This window comes from Dipodomys ordii, unplaced genomic scaffold (assembly GCF_000151885.1).
Source record: "Dipodomys ordii isolate 6190 unplaced genomic scaffold, Dord_2.0 Scaffold102, whole genome shotgun sequence".
Classification (NCBI taxonomy): Eukaryota; Metazoa; Chordata; class Mammalia; order Rodentia; family Heteromyidae; genus Dipodomys; species Dipodomys ordii.
Genome location: NW_012267318.1, coordinates 2,427,703 through 2,443,677, shown reverse-complemented (window position 1 = coordinate 2,443,677; position 15,975 = coordinate 2,427,703). Strand labels below are relative to the sequence as shown.

The window sequence follows — 15,975 nt, the reverse complement described above, 5'->3', positions numbered from 1 at the left end:
AGGAATGAGATAAAGCTGACCCACCATGCACTCTCAGCTGGCATCCCAGTTTGTGTTGTTTCTCCTCTTTCTGCTTGTCTAATTCCCACAGCTGTCTTATCTTCATTCCCCCCACCCCTCTCTCTTGTAGCCATCTACAGTTATGAGAAGATGGGACTCCAAGGAAGCTGTTCCCAAAGACCACCAACACTAAAATGGTTCATTCCAGTCAGATAGTGTAGCCATCTGGTTCCCAGAAGCAAATATTCTGGGATGGTTATGTGTCATTTATATATCCTAATGTGTACATAATCACTTTATAGGGAAAAATCTACTCAATTAAAATATTTCTCAGGATGGTCAACATTTACACATGAATTTCTTTAGAGTTAGAATATGGCTGCAGTACATTATGATGTGTTTTTACTTTTCATTGAGTATTATCTCTAGCTACACTCACCATGTTAATAACTACATACTGATGTTAGTGTCACATTTGCTCTTCATTAGTTATTGGATTCTTCTAACTTTTCAACTATGAATTGTGCTATGATAAATATATTTGTGAAAATTGTCTTTTAGTATTCCTTAGGATCTTATGCTGTTCCAAGAAATAAGGTAACCAAGGTAAAGACACACACACACACACACACACACAGCCATTTGACATTATAAAAATAAGAGGAAAAGTAGGCTTTATGTAACAACATTTTTAGGCAAGAGTTTTAAAATGTTGAAGCCTTGAATGAAAGACATTGTAAGAATATATTTAGACCATCTCCTAAAGAATAAAAATAATGTATTTATTGTTGTAACTCCAGTGATTCTTGGACAGCAAATTTATAACAATCCAGCTCTTTATTTTAAAATTGTTAATTAATGTAACATAGCATTATACTTTCTTAACATGACTTTTGAAATAAAGTTGCATATGTGTCTATAAAAAAAGAATGAAAATAATGTCTTCTCAAAATTGTAATTTATTGCCACAGTTAAGGCAGATTGTTTTGACTGATATATATGGAAAAATGTGGTTTCTTACAGGCATGTAAGAATATGACCAATAGATATTAACAATATAGAAACTATTTGAAAAAAAATTCATATTATTACATTTAAATTCATTGATCTAAAAAAAAGAAGAAAAAAGAAATAACTTCATTGATCTGTCTTGAACTTTGTATGGTTCTTTAATCTATTCATAATTTTATTTTGTAAGGTTTTTTTTTGCAAATGAGTTCTGTTCTTTTAAATATAATGTTGGAAATACTTTTGTTTTGAGTGGTACTAGAGTTTGAACTCAGAGCCTTGTACTTGATAGGCTATTTTTCTACCACTGAGCCACCTCCAATCCCTCATTATATAATTTTGGTGCTACATGAAGATTTTCTAGATATTGAAACATTTTATTTTCTAATATCAAAACTCACAGTGGCCTAGTTGTATATGGCTACACTGAATAATTCTACAAAATATTTCAAAAAGAATTAACATCAGTACTCAAATTCTTCCACTAAATTAAGGAAGAAGAAGAAACACTTCTGAACTCTTTGTGAAACCAGAATTTACTCTAATAAAAAAAAGTCAAAAAATTTGTAAGGGAACAAACTATGGTCTAACATCACTGATGGAAAAAAAAAATACTACAGCCAAAATTTGGCAACACGTTAAGAACATTACACACCATGACAAAGTGGGATGTATTCCTGGAATGCAAGGATGGCTCAATATATGAAAAGCAATTACTGAGATACACTTCATTAACAGGTTGAAGGACAAATACAACATGATCATCTCAACTTATGTTTTTAAAAAATTGACAAAAGTCAATGCCCTCTCACAGATAACATACTCAACAAATTAGGAATGGAAGAAAACTGAAAATCTGCCATAAAAAAAATTCTACTGCTAACATCATATCATTAGTGAAAAACCTGTTTCCCTCCAAGATCAGGAACAAGGCAGGATGCTTAAGCCCATACGTTTGTTCAATGTACTGTTAAAGAAGTCCTGTCCAAAGCAAATTAATGTGCTCATGGTGGGAATAACATCAAAATGAGAAAGGAGAAAGTAAATTATTTTTTTTATAAATTATATTCTCATTATGCTCTTATATGTAAAAAACAAACAAACCCCTGAAGATCATAGACAGACAGAGGACAGAGAGACAGAGGACAGAGAGAAAAGAGAACTAATAAATTTGGCAATGTTCCAGAATACACATCAATTGATTTTCTACATACTAACAATAATTCACAGGGTAAATATGAATCCTATTTACAATAGCAACAAAATACATACATATATATGAATAAAGTTACCCAATGAGACAAATGACTTGTACACTTAATTATGGACATATTACTGAAATGACTTTTTTAAAAACACAAATAAAAGGAAAAAATACTGTCAATACTGCTAAAATATCCATACTGCCCACAGATTCATGAAATCGCTATCCAAATCCTGATGGTTATATTTTGCAGAAGAATGAAACTGCTAAAATTCATGTGGAATCTGAAAGGACTCCTGAAAAGCTGAAACAATCTTGAAAAAGAACAAAGCTAGAGGCTTCATACTTCCTGATTCAAAAATTAGTTTACAGTGCTGCAGCAATCCCAACAGTATGATTTGGGCAGAAATATAGACCAACAAAAAGAATAGAGATCCCAGAAATAAACTATCACTTCTGTGGTTGTAAATGTCTGACAAGGAAGCCAAGTTCAAAGAGTAGGAAAATCAGGTCTTTTGACAAATGGAATGGGAAAATTGGATGCCCTTGTGCAAAAGAAGAGACATGAACCCTTACTTTACACACATGAGACAATTCAAAATGGGCTAAGCATAACACTTAAAACTAACAACCTTTAGAAGAAAACATTTAAGTTTTATGGATTGGATTTGGCAAGGATCTCAGCTATCACTCCAGAACAAAGGAAACAAGAACAAAAACATAAATGAGCCTCCACAAGACTTACAGAATGGGAGAAAAGGATTCATAGCTACAACTTGTAAAGAATTCTTGCAACTCAACAAGTAAGTAAAAATGGGAAAAGAATTTGAATGGACATCTCCTTGAAGAAGACATGCAATGGCCAACAAGCATATGAAAGATGCAGCCAGGTGCTGGTGGCTCATACCTGTAATCCTAGCTACTCAGGAGGCGAGAGTGGAACTGTGGCTCAAAGTGGTAGAGCACTAGCCTTGAGCAAAGAGAGTTCAGAAACAGTACCCAGACCTGAGTTAAAGGAGGAAGGAAGGAAGGAAGATGCTCAGTCACACTCATTTAAGAGAAATGCAAATCAAAACCACAATAACTACCTTACATCCATTAGAATAGCCACTGTCCGCAAAACAGCAAATAACAGGCATTGGCAAAAATTCAGAGCAGTTGTAACTTTTGTGGACTACTGTCGGGAATGTAAGTTATCGCATGTACTATTGAAAACAGTATGGCTGTTGTGTTTGTAACCAAGCCTTTCATCTCTGTCACAAAATGCATGTGGAAAACATCGTAAGGGAGGAAGATTTATTTTGGCTCACAGTTTCAGAGGTTTTGGTCTGTGATCACTTGCCCCCATCAGTTTGCGTCAGTGGCAAGATAGAACATCATGAACAATAGAAAAACATCACAGTTGAGTGGCCATGTGAAACAGAGATGTTAGCTCATGCGGTGATGGAGAAATAAAGAGGATGGACCTAATACACCTCCAGTGTATGTGTGTTCCCAGGAATCCACTTTACAGGTAGGTCCTACCTTCTACCCTTGAGCTATGAACTCATCAATGGGTTGATTCACTGAGGTCAGCATCCTCATGATCCATCTACCTCTCAACAATGCCACCAGTTAGGGACCAAGCCTTTAACATACAAGCTTTTGGGAAGACATTCCATGGCCTGACTTTAAGGTTTGTTTAAAAATTAAAACTAGCTAGGCACATGTAGTTCACCCCTGTAATCATTTTCTGAAGTATCCAAACTCTTAGAAACAGAAAGTTAAATGGTAGTTACCAAAGGCTGGGTAAGGAGATATTCAAGTGTGAAGAGTTTTGGTGTTGCCAGATGAAAATATTCTGGACGTCTGAGGCATGAGGGGTACACATACATCACATATTAGTTTACTATTACATAGTAAGATGGTAAGTTTCATATTTGTGGGGTTTGATACAATGCAAAAAAGAAAAAGATACAAGATATATGCGAGTGGGGGAAAGGGAGAGGTAAACAGGCAACACACAAATGGCAAAAGAATGCTAGAATCTTTCTACGCATCCTGAGTTCATGGCCGAGGGCCCTGTAATCCAGGGTAGACCAACAAAAGCATGAAAAATCACTTGATCTGAGTTTTCCATGGCACAGAAACCTTCATAGGGAAGTAAAGACACATAGATGATTAAACCTGGACAATCTTATGCTACCTGGGATGAAAAGTGGGCAGTTTGGGAGAATACCATTGGACACAGAGTATTACCCAATGCTAATAAACCAGGAGTACTCAGCAAAGCCTGTTTGTCAGATTCTTCCTTGAAACCATCACCTTCAGAGACCATGATGCCACCATCTTCTGGGCACAAAGAGGGTATCCTTCACATGAGTGTCTTCTGACCTGCTACCAGAGGTCCTTTTTCGATGAGATGGTCTGCTTGAAGACAGAAGTCCCATTCTCTCATCAAGGGTGAGAGTGATCTTCCTATGCTGTAGCTTTCTCAAGCACCTTCAGCCTCAAATATAGTCACATATTACCTAACAATGGGGTATGGTCTGAGAGCTAGGTTGCTAGGCAGCGTTGTCACCATGTGAACATCATAGTGGCTATTCACAGAATGTGGCTATGACATAACCAGGCTGTATAATCTTATAGGAGCCATCAAGATTTATGGGGTCCATCACTGATCAAAGCATCAGGACAGCAGGCCTGACTGACTTAGTATGCCAAGAAGCCCTATTTAGAGGAAGCATATCTGATAAGGGATTTTTAGGTCAGTGAAACTACAATAAACATTTATATCTCCAAGTGACAGCGGTGCCCACTGCGGGCATTTCACCTCTCAGTGACATCTGACAGCCTCAAACCACAGGAATGATTAAGTTTAGATGCACACAAGAACTTGTAGCACAGATTAGTTAATAGGATTTCCTAATGATGCTGTTTATCTAGCCCCAGGCCATTTAGTAGGACAACCAAATGCCCAACCAGAGGAAACCATAAAGAGTTAAACCTGCCTATGAGCCCAAAGGCTGGCCTAAGCCTTTGAACTTCTTTTTTCAAGACTAGACAGGGTAGGAGTACTTTAAATGGAGGAAACAGGAAGTGCCTAGATAAAACGTTTGTTTGGCTTCTTGGGGGTGGCTGGGATGGGGGGCGGGGAGTTGGTCTTTCTAGAAGCACTCTTCCGGGAAACCAGACCTTTCCCACCTACAGGTTGAAGTTTCCTGAGAAACACATAAATAACCTCTCCCTGGCATAGTGCAAGGGATCGGTTAGTCAGAAGAAGGGGTGGGGGGGAACCTGCAGAAAGGGAACATGGGCCTCTCTCACTATCAGAACACAGGAAGGAGGAGATGAGGACTTTGAAGAAGGGACATGAAGAAGAAATTGGTGTGCAGGCTGTCGTGTGAAGATTTAAACAGGCACACGCATAAAAGTAGGGCCAAACATAAGAGCCTAGACTTTGCTTGCCAGGGCTGGGCTCCGTTTGCCTTGTTGAAGAACCAGATTCCGGAAGGAACTGCATCTAAGAGGAAGAGCCCGCTGGGCTGAGAACCTGAAATTGAAGCATTCTCAAATCACTCCCTTTTGTTCCTGGCTCCCCACCAAGAACCTAGAATAGGTTGGGTTTTGTGGAAGACAGTGCCCCCTAGTGGAGAGTTTCCCAAAGCGCAACCCACTGTGGAAGCGTGAAGGCCACAGGACAAAAGAGGGTTATTTCCAATGGGGTGGCAAAAATGTATTGCTTCTTTGATGCCTATAGTCTCTCCATCTTCCCAAATACCAGATGACATCAAAATATGCTACCTACAACCTTATTTTGAAGTTACTTTCAATTCACCATGGCATTTATGTATCTTCCCCCTTCTCCTGGATGAAAATTATGTGCTTTTTTTCCCCATATTTTACCCTAAACTCCTTATTTAGACCTCTCTGCCTTCTGCTTCATTTCCTCCTCCACTTCCCAGTAAGCAACTTCTCTTCTAAGTGGGTTGAACCAGCTTCCTTCCTACGTTTCTCTTGAGCCTCCATGTGATAAACACTGCTCATAGGCAAAAGTGCCAAAGGAAAAAAAAATTGTTCAATATACTTGTTAAAGCAGGACAAGGCTGACTTTATTTAAGATCACTGAAATAAGTATAAGGGCCATCACCCAATGGAATTTTGTAACATGAGACAGAGACTGAGTTCAATCCTAGTATAGTCACTGCATGGGGTGGGGGCAACCTGGGGGAGGGTTCATGGATGGAAAATTACTAAGAGGAAGAATTATGGGGAAGTGGAACTGTAGCTAACCCCGCCCAATAGGAGGGAGATGGTGACAAATCAGAAATGTTACAAGACATAAAAGTGATCAGATGTATAAGTGTGGGAGTTTTGCTAAACTCCCTCACTTTGCAGGAGTCTATTATAATTTTACAAGGAAGTGCATAGGCTGACTTAGGAGTAACTTTGTACCTAAGGCTTTTTTTGTCTGTCCAGCAAGATGTCAATCACTGAAGCAATGAGTTTTGCAAAAGATAAAGAATTATATTCATGAAGTATCAGGGAATTGAGGATATATATATATAAAGAAATAAGATTAGTCAGGTCCTGGTGGTTCACACCTGTACTCCTAGTATCGCTGGATACTGAGGTCTGAGGCTCAAAGCCAGCCTGAGCAGGACAGTCCGTGTGACTCTTATCTCCAATTAACCAGCAAAAAGCCAGACGTGGAGAAGTGGAGCTGGTGGCTTAAGTGGTAAAACACAAGTTTGAGCAAAAAAAGCTGAGGGAGAAGGAGAGCTCCCTGGCCCTGAGTTCAAGCCCCAATACTGGCACACAAAAAAAGAGAGAGAAAGAGAGGGGAAGGAAGGAAGGAAGGAAGGAAGGAAGGAAGGAAGGAAGGAAGGAAGGAAGGAAAGAAGGAAGGAAGGAAGAGAGGAAAGGAGGGGGAGGGAGGGAGGGGAGAGGGAGAGAGGAGGAAGGGAAGGAAAGTAGGAAGTTAGTTGAGGCAGACAGAAGTAAGGCTTGGTGATCTGCACATGCGCACATTTGGTTGCCCTTCTTGAGATGCTGCTTAGAAAACAGTGGGCTTATCATGATCTGTGGGTGTCTTAGCATGATGTCAATAGCTCACTCACTTGTACAAGCTTCAAAGAGTAAGTTACTTCACCAGGTTTAAACTAGAAAAGGCTACCTCCAAATCTCTAAGCAAACTAAGCAATCATTTCCAAAGCATCTGCACCTCGGAAGCACTGCAGGGGGCTAGCCAGGTTACTTCATTGTTTACCAAAGCAACTTCAGGAGCCAAAGCAAAAGCTAGAAGTAAATTAAGTTAGGGGTTAATTCATTCAGGATTTCCCTGGGATTCCAAACAAAGCATGTGACCAATCTGGTCCTTAAACTTCAATGAGGGAAGAAGAATGGATCAAACCTTTCAAATAAGTTGTGTGTGTGTGTGAGAGAGAGGGAGAGAGAGAGAGAGATTTTGTTCTTGAGACTCCTTACAGGCTCAGGAAACTGACTAAAATTCAGCCAAGAAAAAAAGAAATCTTTGTCAGGACCCATGTATCTTTCTCAGTGGTCTTTTAGTGTTTGTCAAAAGCTTAAGCAGTGCTGTCGTTAACCAAAATAGTAATGGCTGGTATTGGTTAAGAACTTGGTCTCATGTCCCAGGCAGGATTAGTGGGAGGCAGAGAAAGTCCTGTTGACCTGTTGCTAGCACACAACTGGCTATATAACCTAGCAAGTGAGCACAACCTAGAAAAAGTAGGGCACTTCCAGTGCAAAAGCCCTATAGAATATGCTGGCAGGGCAAGAATGTTTGCTTCTGCAGCTTGCTAAGACTCAGCATTATTCGTCACTCAACTTAGTGCCCAGTATTTGAGAGAAATATAAGTGGTTTTTTCTTTAAACCAAGAATTTTGAATAGAAATTTGTAATAGATGTTTCTCAATGCCATCATTCAGCCAGGCACTGGTGGCTCATGCTCTAGCCCTAGCTACTCAGGAAGCTGAGATCTGAGGATAGCGGTTCAAACCCAGCCCAAAGGAAAAAGTCCATGAAACTCGTACCTCCAATTAACAACCAGAAAACTGGAAGTGGCGCTGTGGCTCAAGTGGTAGAGCGCTTGCCTTGAGCTGAAGCACTGAGTGACAGCGCCCAGGCCCAGAGTTCAAGCCCCATGACCGACAAAATAAATAAATAAATTGTAAATAGGATTTAATGACCATGGGTCAAGGAGTAGACCAGCTGCAAAAAGTGATCAAATCCCATCAAAACCAACCCTGATGACCAACAGAACATCATGTGCGCCTGGAATCCAAAAGATCTTCCTCTGAGGATGCTGCCTTCCCACCATGTCCTCTGCCAGTTCCATGTGGTAGAAGGGGGTCTGTCCTGACAACTGTACCGAAGATTGGGTGGGAGGCACGGGCCTGGGCATGTCCTTCAACACTGCCAGTGATGCCCTGGTCACCTACATGATTGCACACATCCTGGGCTTGCAGCCAGGGGACTTTGTACACACTTCGGGAGTTGCACATACTTACCTGAATCACATTGAGCCACCTAAAATTCAACTGAAATACTTTCCCCAAAGCTCAGAATCCTTCAGGAAGTTGAGACAATGGATGACTTCAAAGTGGAAGATGTTCAGATGTTGAAGGGTACAAGCCTCATTCACTATTAAAATGGAAATGGCTGTTTTGAGCTATTTCAAAGGGACTATTGCAAGGATGTTGCCAGACTTTAGCAACCCAGGTGAAAGTTAATTCTATTCTAAAGGAATAAACAACTACAGTAGGTCAAAATCTGTGCATGACATCAGTTACTAGGCATCAGTGTTGAAGGATGTTGCTGTTTCTTTTAGTAATGGAAGGCATGTTGCGTTGGATGAGTTCACTGCATGAAATGAGGAGATGAGTCAAGTACAGACATGCAGCAGTGTTTCCATCCCAGATGCTCATGAAGGCTGGTGACATTCACTAACTGCAGAAGCTATTTTTCTAAATTTAATAACAGCATAAATACTAATGTACAGGGTGCTTATAAATGTTTATAAAGTTATCTTTTGTTTTATATGTTGTTGTAATAAAGATCCGTTTGCTGTAGTCTAACTATAAAATATAAAGTGATTCCTGTAGATCTGATCACTATGAAGTCGACCTCAGACCTATAGAAAGGGCGGAATTAGCCTAGACTATCCTCATTTTCCATGTCAGAGCCATGCTGCTCCTGGCACAGGCTCCGGACACTGGAGGGAAATGGCAGCACCTGGAAGATCGAGTGTAAGATGTTTGCAAGAACCCATGGAAATCTCACATGGTTTTTGTCCTGAAAGATGTTTGTATTTTGCGGAGTTTCTGGAAGCCACATTAGGTCATTGAAGAGAGAATAACAGCTGGGTGTCACCCTTGACAGCCAGTGTAAACACTGCATTCCCAGATCAAAGAAAACTAGACAACATCAGGAATTACATCATTCAAACTTATTAAAGAAATGCCCCCAGATGGACGCCATGGCTCACGCCTGTAATCCTAGCTACTCAGGAGGCTGAGATCTGAGGATCAAAGTTCGAAGCCAACCCACGCAGGAAAGGCCGTGAGACTCTCATCTCTAACTAGCCACCAGAAACCAGACATGGAGCTATGCCTCAACCTAGTAGAGCACTGACCTTGAGCTCAAGGATAGCACCCAGGCCCTGAGTTCAAGCCCTATATTTGACCGGATGTTCCCAGCTGGGTACTTATGGCTCACACCTATAATCTTTGCTATAATCCTTAGGAGACCTTGGTATGAAGATCAAGGTTCAAATCTGGTCTGAGCCGAAAAGTTCGAGACTCATCTCCAGTTAACTGGCAAAAAGCTAGAAGTGGAGCTGTGGATCAGGTGGTAGAGTGCCAGTCTTAAGCAAAAAAGCCGAGCTGAGTAGAAACAAGAAACCCCAAGTTCAAGCCCCAGTACATACACACACACACACACACACACACACACACACACACGAGCACGCGCGCGTGCTGGATGCCAGTAGTTCTTGTCTGTAATCTTAGCTACTCAGGAGGCCGAGATTTGACAATTGAAGTTCAAGGCTATCCTGGGCAGGAAAGTTTATAAGATTCTTGTCTCCATTTAACCACCAAAACGATGGAAGTAGAGCTATTTCTCCAATGGTAGAGCACTAAATTTGACAGCACCTAAACCTTGAGTTCAAGTCCCAGAACTGACAAGGTGAGCCACCAGTACCCAGTTATTATTTTAAAGTCCTTGAAGTTAAAAAAAAATCTTGTATAATTTCCTCTTCTCTTTTTTGCCAGTCCCAGCTTATTTCAGAGTGTTTTTGGTTTGTGTTATGGAACTCGAGTCCATGGTTTCAGAGAGCATCATGGCAGGAGCATGTGGTAGAGAAAGCCTCCTTGTCTCATGGTGCCAGGAAGCCAAAGACAGAGAGAGAGAGAAAGGAGCCTACAGCCAGGCACTGGTGGCTCACACCTGCAGTCCTCACGACTAAGGAGGCTGAGATCTGAGGATCAGGATCGTGGTTCCAAGATAGCCTGTGAGACTCATCTCTAGTTAATCACCAGAAAACCTGAAGTGGTTGCTGTGGCTCACAGTGGTAAAGCACTAACCTTGAGCAGAAAAGCTCAGGAACAGTGCCCCATGACCAACAACAACAAAGAAAAGCAAGAAAGAACAATATCAATAAGGAAGAAAAAAAGAAGCAGCAGCAGCTAAGTGTATTCAGCATTTTGTATGAGTGAGCGCAATTTGCTGAAGGCATTGTAGATGCTATTTCGTTTTAGCTGCACAAATTTCTATGCTGCCATTGTACTATAATTGTGGCCTGAGGCCCACAGAGGCCAGTGGATGCAATGGTTCCACCTCTCAACTGGGCTTCCCACACCTACCTACCTAAGATGCAATATTCTCGGGCCTTACAGTTGCCTCAATCCTCCTCCTTCTCCTCCCCCTCCTCCTTCTTCCTCTTTTGTGCTGGTCCTAGGGCTTGAACTTTTGTTCTCAGTTTCTTTTTTGCACTCAGGTCTGTCACTCTACCACTTGATCCACACCTCTACCTCTGGCTTTTTTATTTTTGGTGGCTAATTGGAGATAAGAGTCTCATAGACTTTTCTCAAGCTGGCCTGGAACCTTGATCCTCAGAGCTCAGCCTCCTGAATAACTAGCATTACAGTTGTGGGCTACCAGCACTGGAAACCCCAACTCTTTGCAAAGAACTTTTCAGGTATTAACTCACTGCTCACAAAAGTAGGCAATGATATTCATTATTAGCCCCTTATTTTACAGAAGAAGAAAGTAACCTCCAGAGAGACTAAGTAACCTGCCCAGGACCATCCAACCAAGCAGTGCTAGAACAGGATTTAGACCCAGGAAACGGGAGCTAAGAAGTCAAATTTTTGTCTTCCTTTTGCAGTACTGGGGTTTGAACTCAGGGATTCATATATGCTAAGCAAAGCAGACTATTATTTAAGCCAAGACCCAAGACTTATTTTTCAAATAAGGAATTATGCTTTTTGCCCAGATCCCAGCTTCAGACCTCAATCCTTCTTATCAAAGCCTCTGGTGTAGCTGGGATTATAAACATGCACCACCACACCTGTTGTGTTCATTCAGGTGGCCTCTTAAAAGCCATCTTTCAGACAGATGCTGGAGGCTCATTCCGATAATACTACACCTCAAGAGGCTGAAATTAGGAGGATTTCTGAAGTTGATTTGGGCAAAAAGTCTGTGAGATTTCATTACCAATTAATCAGAAAAAATCCTGGACTGAGCTCTGAGGATCACAGTTCAAAGTCAGCCTGGGCAGAAAAGTCCCTGTGAGACTCTTATCTCCAATAAACTACTCAAAAAAAAGCTGGAAGTTGTGCTGTGGCTCAAATGGTAGAGTGGTAGCCTTGAGTACAGAGAAGCCCAGGGATAGTGCCTAGGCCCTGAGTTCAAGTCTCAAGACCAGAAAAAAAAGAATACAAAATTAGTTTGGTAGAAGAATGGTAGAGTTCTAGTGAATCTTTGAGGTTCTGAGTTCAAGTCCACATACCAACAAAAGAAAGAACAAAATTAAGCTGAAATCTGAAGACTAGGCCAGTAAGAAAAGTCTGTGAAACTCTTCCAATTAACTATCAAAAAGCTAGAAGTGGAGATGTGGCTCAAATGGTAGAGTACTAGTTTCAAGTGAAAATGCTAAATACAACACCCAGGCCTTGAGTGTAAATCCTATTAGTCTTTTCTCTCTCTTTCTCTCTCTCTCTCTCTCTCACACACACACACACACACACACACACATACTAATAATACTTAAAATTATTTCAGCTCCACACTGACCAACTAGCTCTTTAAGAAGATGAAAAAATAAACCATCATGTTGGATATAACTATTGCCTTCCATTTGCAAAATCTCTCTCCCTTCTATTCCCTCTCCTATTCCACAGTAGAAAATGAGATACAGACTCAAAGGAAGTTTGCTGGTTGTGTTTAGCTGAAAGGCAGTAAGTTCATTGGGATAGAATAGGTATGCATGCACACACACACACACACACACACACACACACACACACATACACACACATTCATATCCTTGGCTTATCACAGGCTTATTCACAGCTCATAATACATGTGCAGTGAGGGGGTGGGGGAGGAGTAGTGATGAGTTGTTCTTCTCATTGTTCCATTAAAAAAAATGAAGTTGAGGAGCAGATGGAGGGTCCCTATGGGTCAGTGTTTCCGTAATTTGGGGATCTGGGAACAGAGCTACACACAAAATGGTGATGTTGCTTCCCAGACGTGACAATGGGCCACTTTATGCACCAAAGCAAGTCACAGGATGTATCCAATAAAAAGAGAACTTACTATGCACCCAGAAAGGAAGAGAAATAGAGTCTTCACGTAGGTACAACACTAATAACTAAAATAACCATAAATGCCATCAATGAAAGGAAATTGGATAGTGGAAGCATAGGATCCCCAAAGAGGGGCCCCTTAACTGTAGCTCTCAGACTAAAGACCCCCCTCACAGAAGATTCTCAGGAATGACGGTGTTAAAAAAATAGTACTTTGACTCTAGTGCCCTTTGTTCATATGTAAGTAATCCAAAGCCCAACTTAACCAGTCAGAAACCATCACGTCACCTATACGAAGGCACTATATTGAAATGATCCCAGAGACCAAGATTTTTCTTGTTTGCTTCTGATTTGATATTGGAAAAAACTTCCTTCAAACTCCCACCCCCTTGTCCAAGCCCCAGACTATCTGAGATCTGCAGCTGCCACATCACTGTCTGTTCAAATAATATAATGTGCCTCAGTTTACCTTTAAACATGATAATGTTTCAGCTGGTTTACGTGTACCTAAGGAAGGAGACTGATGGAGCTGGTGGTCATCCGTGAAGACTGAGACAAAGACAACAGAAACATAGTGCTCAGTCATCAGTTTAAGAACTTTCCCAGCCAGGCACCAGTGTCCCAAACCTATAATCAGCTACTCAGGAGGCTGAGATCTGAAGATTAAGATTCATAGCTAGTCTGAGCAGGAAGGTCTGTGAGATTCTTATCTTCAATTAACCAACAAAAGGCCAGAAGTAGAGGTGTGGCTCAAGTGCAAAAGCTAAGGGATAGCACCCAGGCCTTGAGTCCAAGTCCCAGTACCACCAGCATACACACACACACACACACACACACACACACACACACACACATCAAAAAAGTCTGGTCTTGCCACCAGCAGTACTAGCAGTGCCAAGGAGAGAAGTCATTCTTTCAATAAGTGGAAATGAGGAGAATCAAGGATTTCTGCAGCCTGCTTTAGACTTTCCTTCTTTTTGAACAATCAAATTAGCTCCAAATAGCCAAAGAATAATTCATCTGCTTCACAGCCTTAAAATGTTTGCATGCGTAGAACTGCATGTTCTGAGGAGAAATCAATATTAATACACCTCTGTAGCCAACTAAAAGTACATGTTTAAAAAAATCCGTTTTATAATGCTTCTTTTTTACAAATAACATTAAATATGTACTATGTATAATTATTATAATTAACTATTATGTTATGTATTATAATAGAATCAAATTATATAACAGTATCTATTTTATAATATAAATTATATCATATGTAATAAATAGCACATGGCATAATAGCATATCAATGATATATGTTATTTTCTATACAATATATAACACATATTTATATATACTATTTTTATCTATATATACTATAAATATACTTCTATATAAGACCATATAATATATAAATATAGCCGGGCACCAGTAGTTCACACCTGTAATCCTACTCAGGAGGCTGAGATTTGATGATCCTGGTTCAAAGCCAACTGGGGCAGGAAAGTCTGTGAGACTCTTATCTCCAATAACACCCAGAAGTGGTGCTGTGGCTCAAGTGGTAGAGTGTTAGCCATGAGCTGAAGAGGTGAGGGGCAGCGCCCAGGCCCAGAGTTCAAACCCCATGATGAACATATATATATATATATATATATATATATATATAATTTTATATATTTATATAAACTAGCACAGAAACATACAAGTCTGCTTTTCTCTTCTGGCCTTCATTTCTTTCTGAACACTCCCCTACTAAATAAACTATAAATAATTCTTATGCTTTCTTCTTTTTAAACAGCATCTGTTGTTATAGGGCCTCTCCTTGAACCTAAGGTGGGAAGGAGAGAGATTTCTCTTTATCTCTGGCATCAGCGATGTCACCCATGGTTCTGGTCGCAGTTATGTGTGGCCCCCCCACGAGTTCTGTCCCCGGAGGCTGGCTGTGACCCACGGTTCTCCACCGCCTTTAAATAATGCCCGGTGAGGCTGCAGAGACAACGTTCCTAGGTCACCATGGGGCCCGGAAGCGATGTGACGTTGGGACGTGATGCTATACTCATTTTTCCGAAATTTAAAAAGAAAAAAAAATCTGCGAAGAGAGAAATTATGACTCGTCTGCACAACAAGCTTTCATAAACATCCCCAAATTCCAGCAGCAGACAAAAGGCGTGAGTCACACCGCGCAGCGGGGCGTCGCTGGGACAGGGAAGTGGCCCTTGTGAACACTGCTTCCCTCCCCAAAGCTGGGTCTGGCTCCCAGCGGGTCTGTAGGAAGCTGATAATGGGGTGTTTCATTAATGGGGGGAGGGGGAAGCTCGGTTTTGATCAAGAGTGTTTCCTTAGCTAAATAGGTTAGATTCTCAGGCCTTGATTTGAATTTTTACTAGATGGTGATTGAAGAGACTGAACCTTTGACAGGATGGTTCAGAAGAGGGAAATCTTTTGATCTTATAGTCTCCTGTGGGTCCTCGGGATGAGGTCATCCACAGGGGTGTGGTCTCAGCCCCTCCAGCTCCCCCCACCACTGCTGTGGTTTTTTTAAAAGGTAAGGAAGGTCCTCACACTACCGCAGCCCTGGCCTACCTGAGATTGTTGCGGGGTACAACAATCCCTTGTCTCTGAGGGTCCACTTGGACTGAAGGAGGGTTAGGAGTCTGCACTTGACTAGCACTCCAGATGATGCTTTGGAAGGGACCTTCCTACTGAGTTTAGAGAAACACTGATTAAAAATCAATTTCTTGCTGAGTGCAGGTGAATATGCCTGTAATGCTAGCTGAAATCTGAGAATCGCAGTTCAAAGCCAGTCTGGGCAGATAAGAGTCATAAGACTCTTATCTCTTATAAACTACTCAGAAAAAGGTGAAAGTGTTGCTGTGGACTAGCAAAAAACAAAAAAGATCTTGCTGGGCACCAGTGGCTCACACCTGTAAGCCTTGCTACTGGAGAGGCTGAAGATCTGGA

At 41.1% G+C, this 15,975-nt stretch overlaps 1 pseudogene; it reads left to right on the top strand.

The window, feature by feature from the left end:
• The first annotated feature begins 8,401 nt into the window (after positions 1–8,401).
• LOC105993889 overlaps positions 8,402–15,975 on the top strand; it is a 30,611-nt pseudogene continuing 23,037 nt past the window's right edge.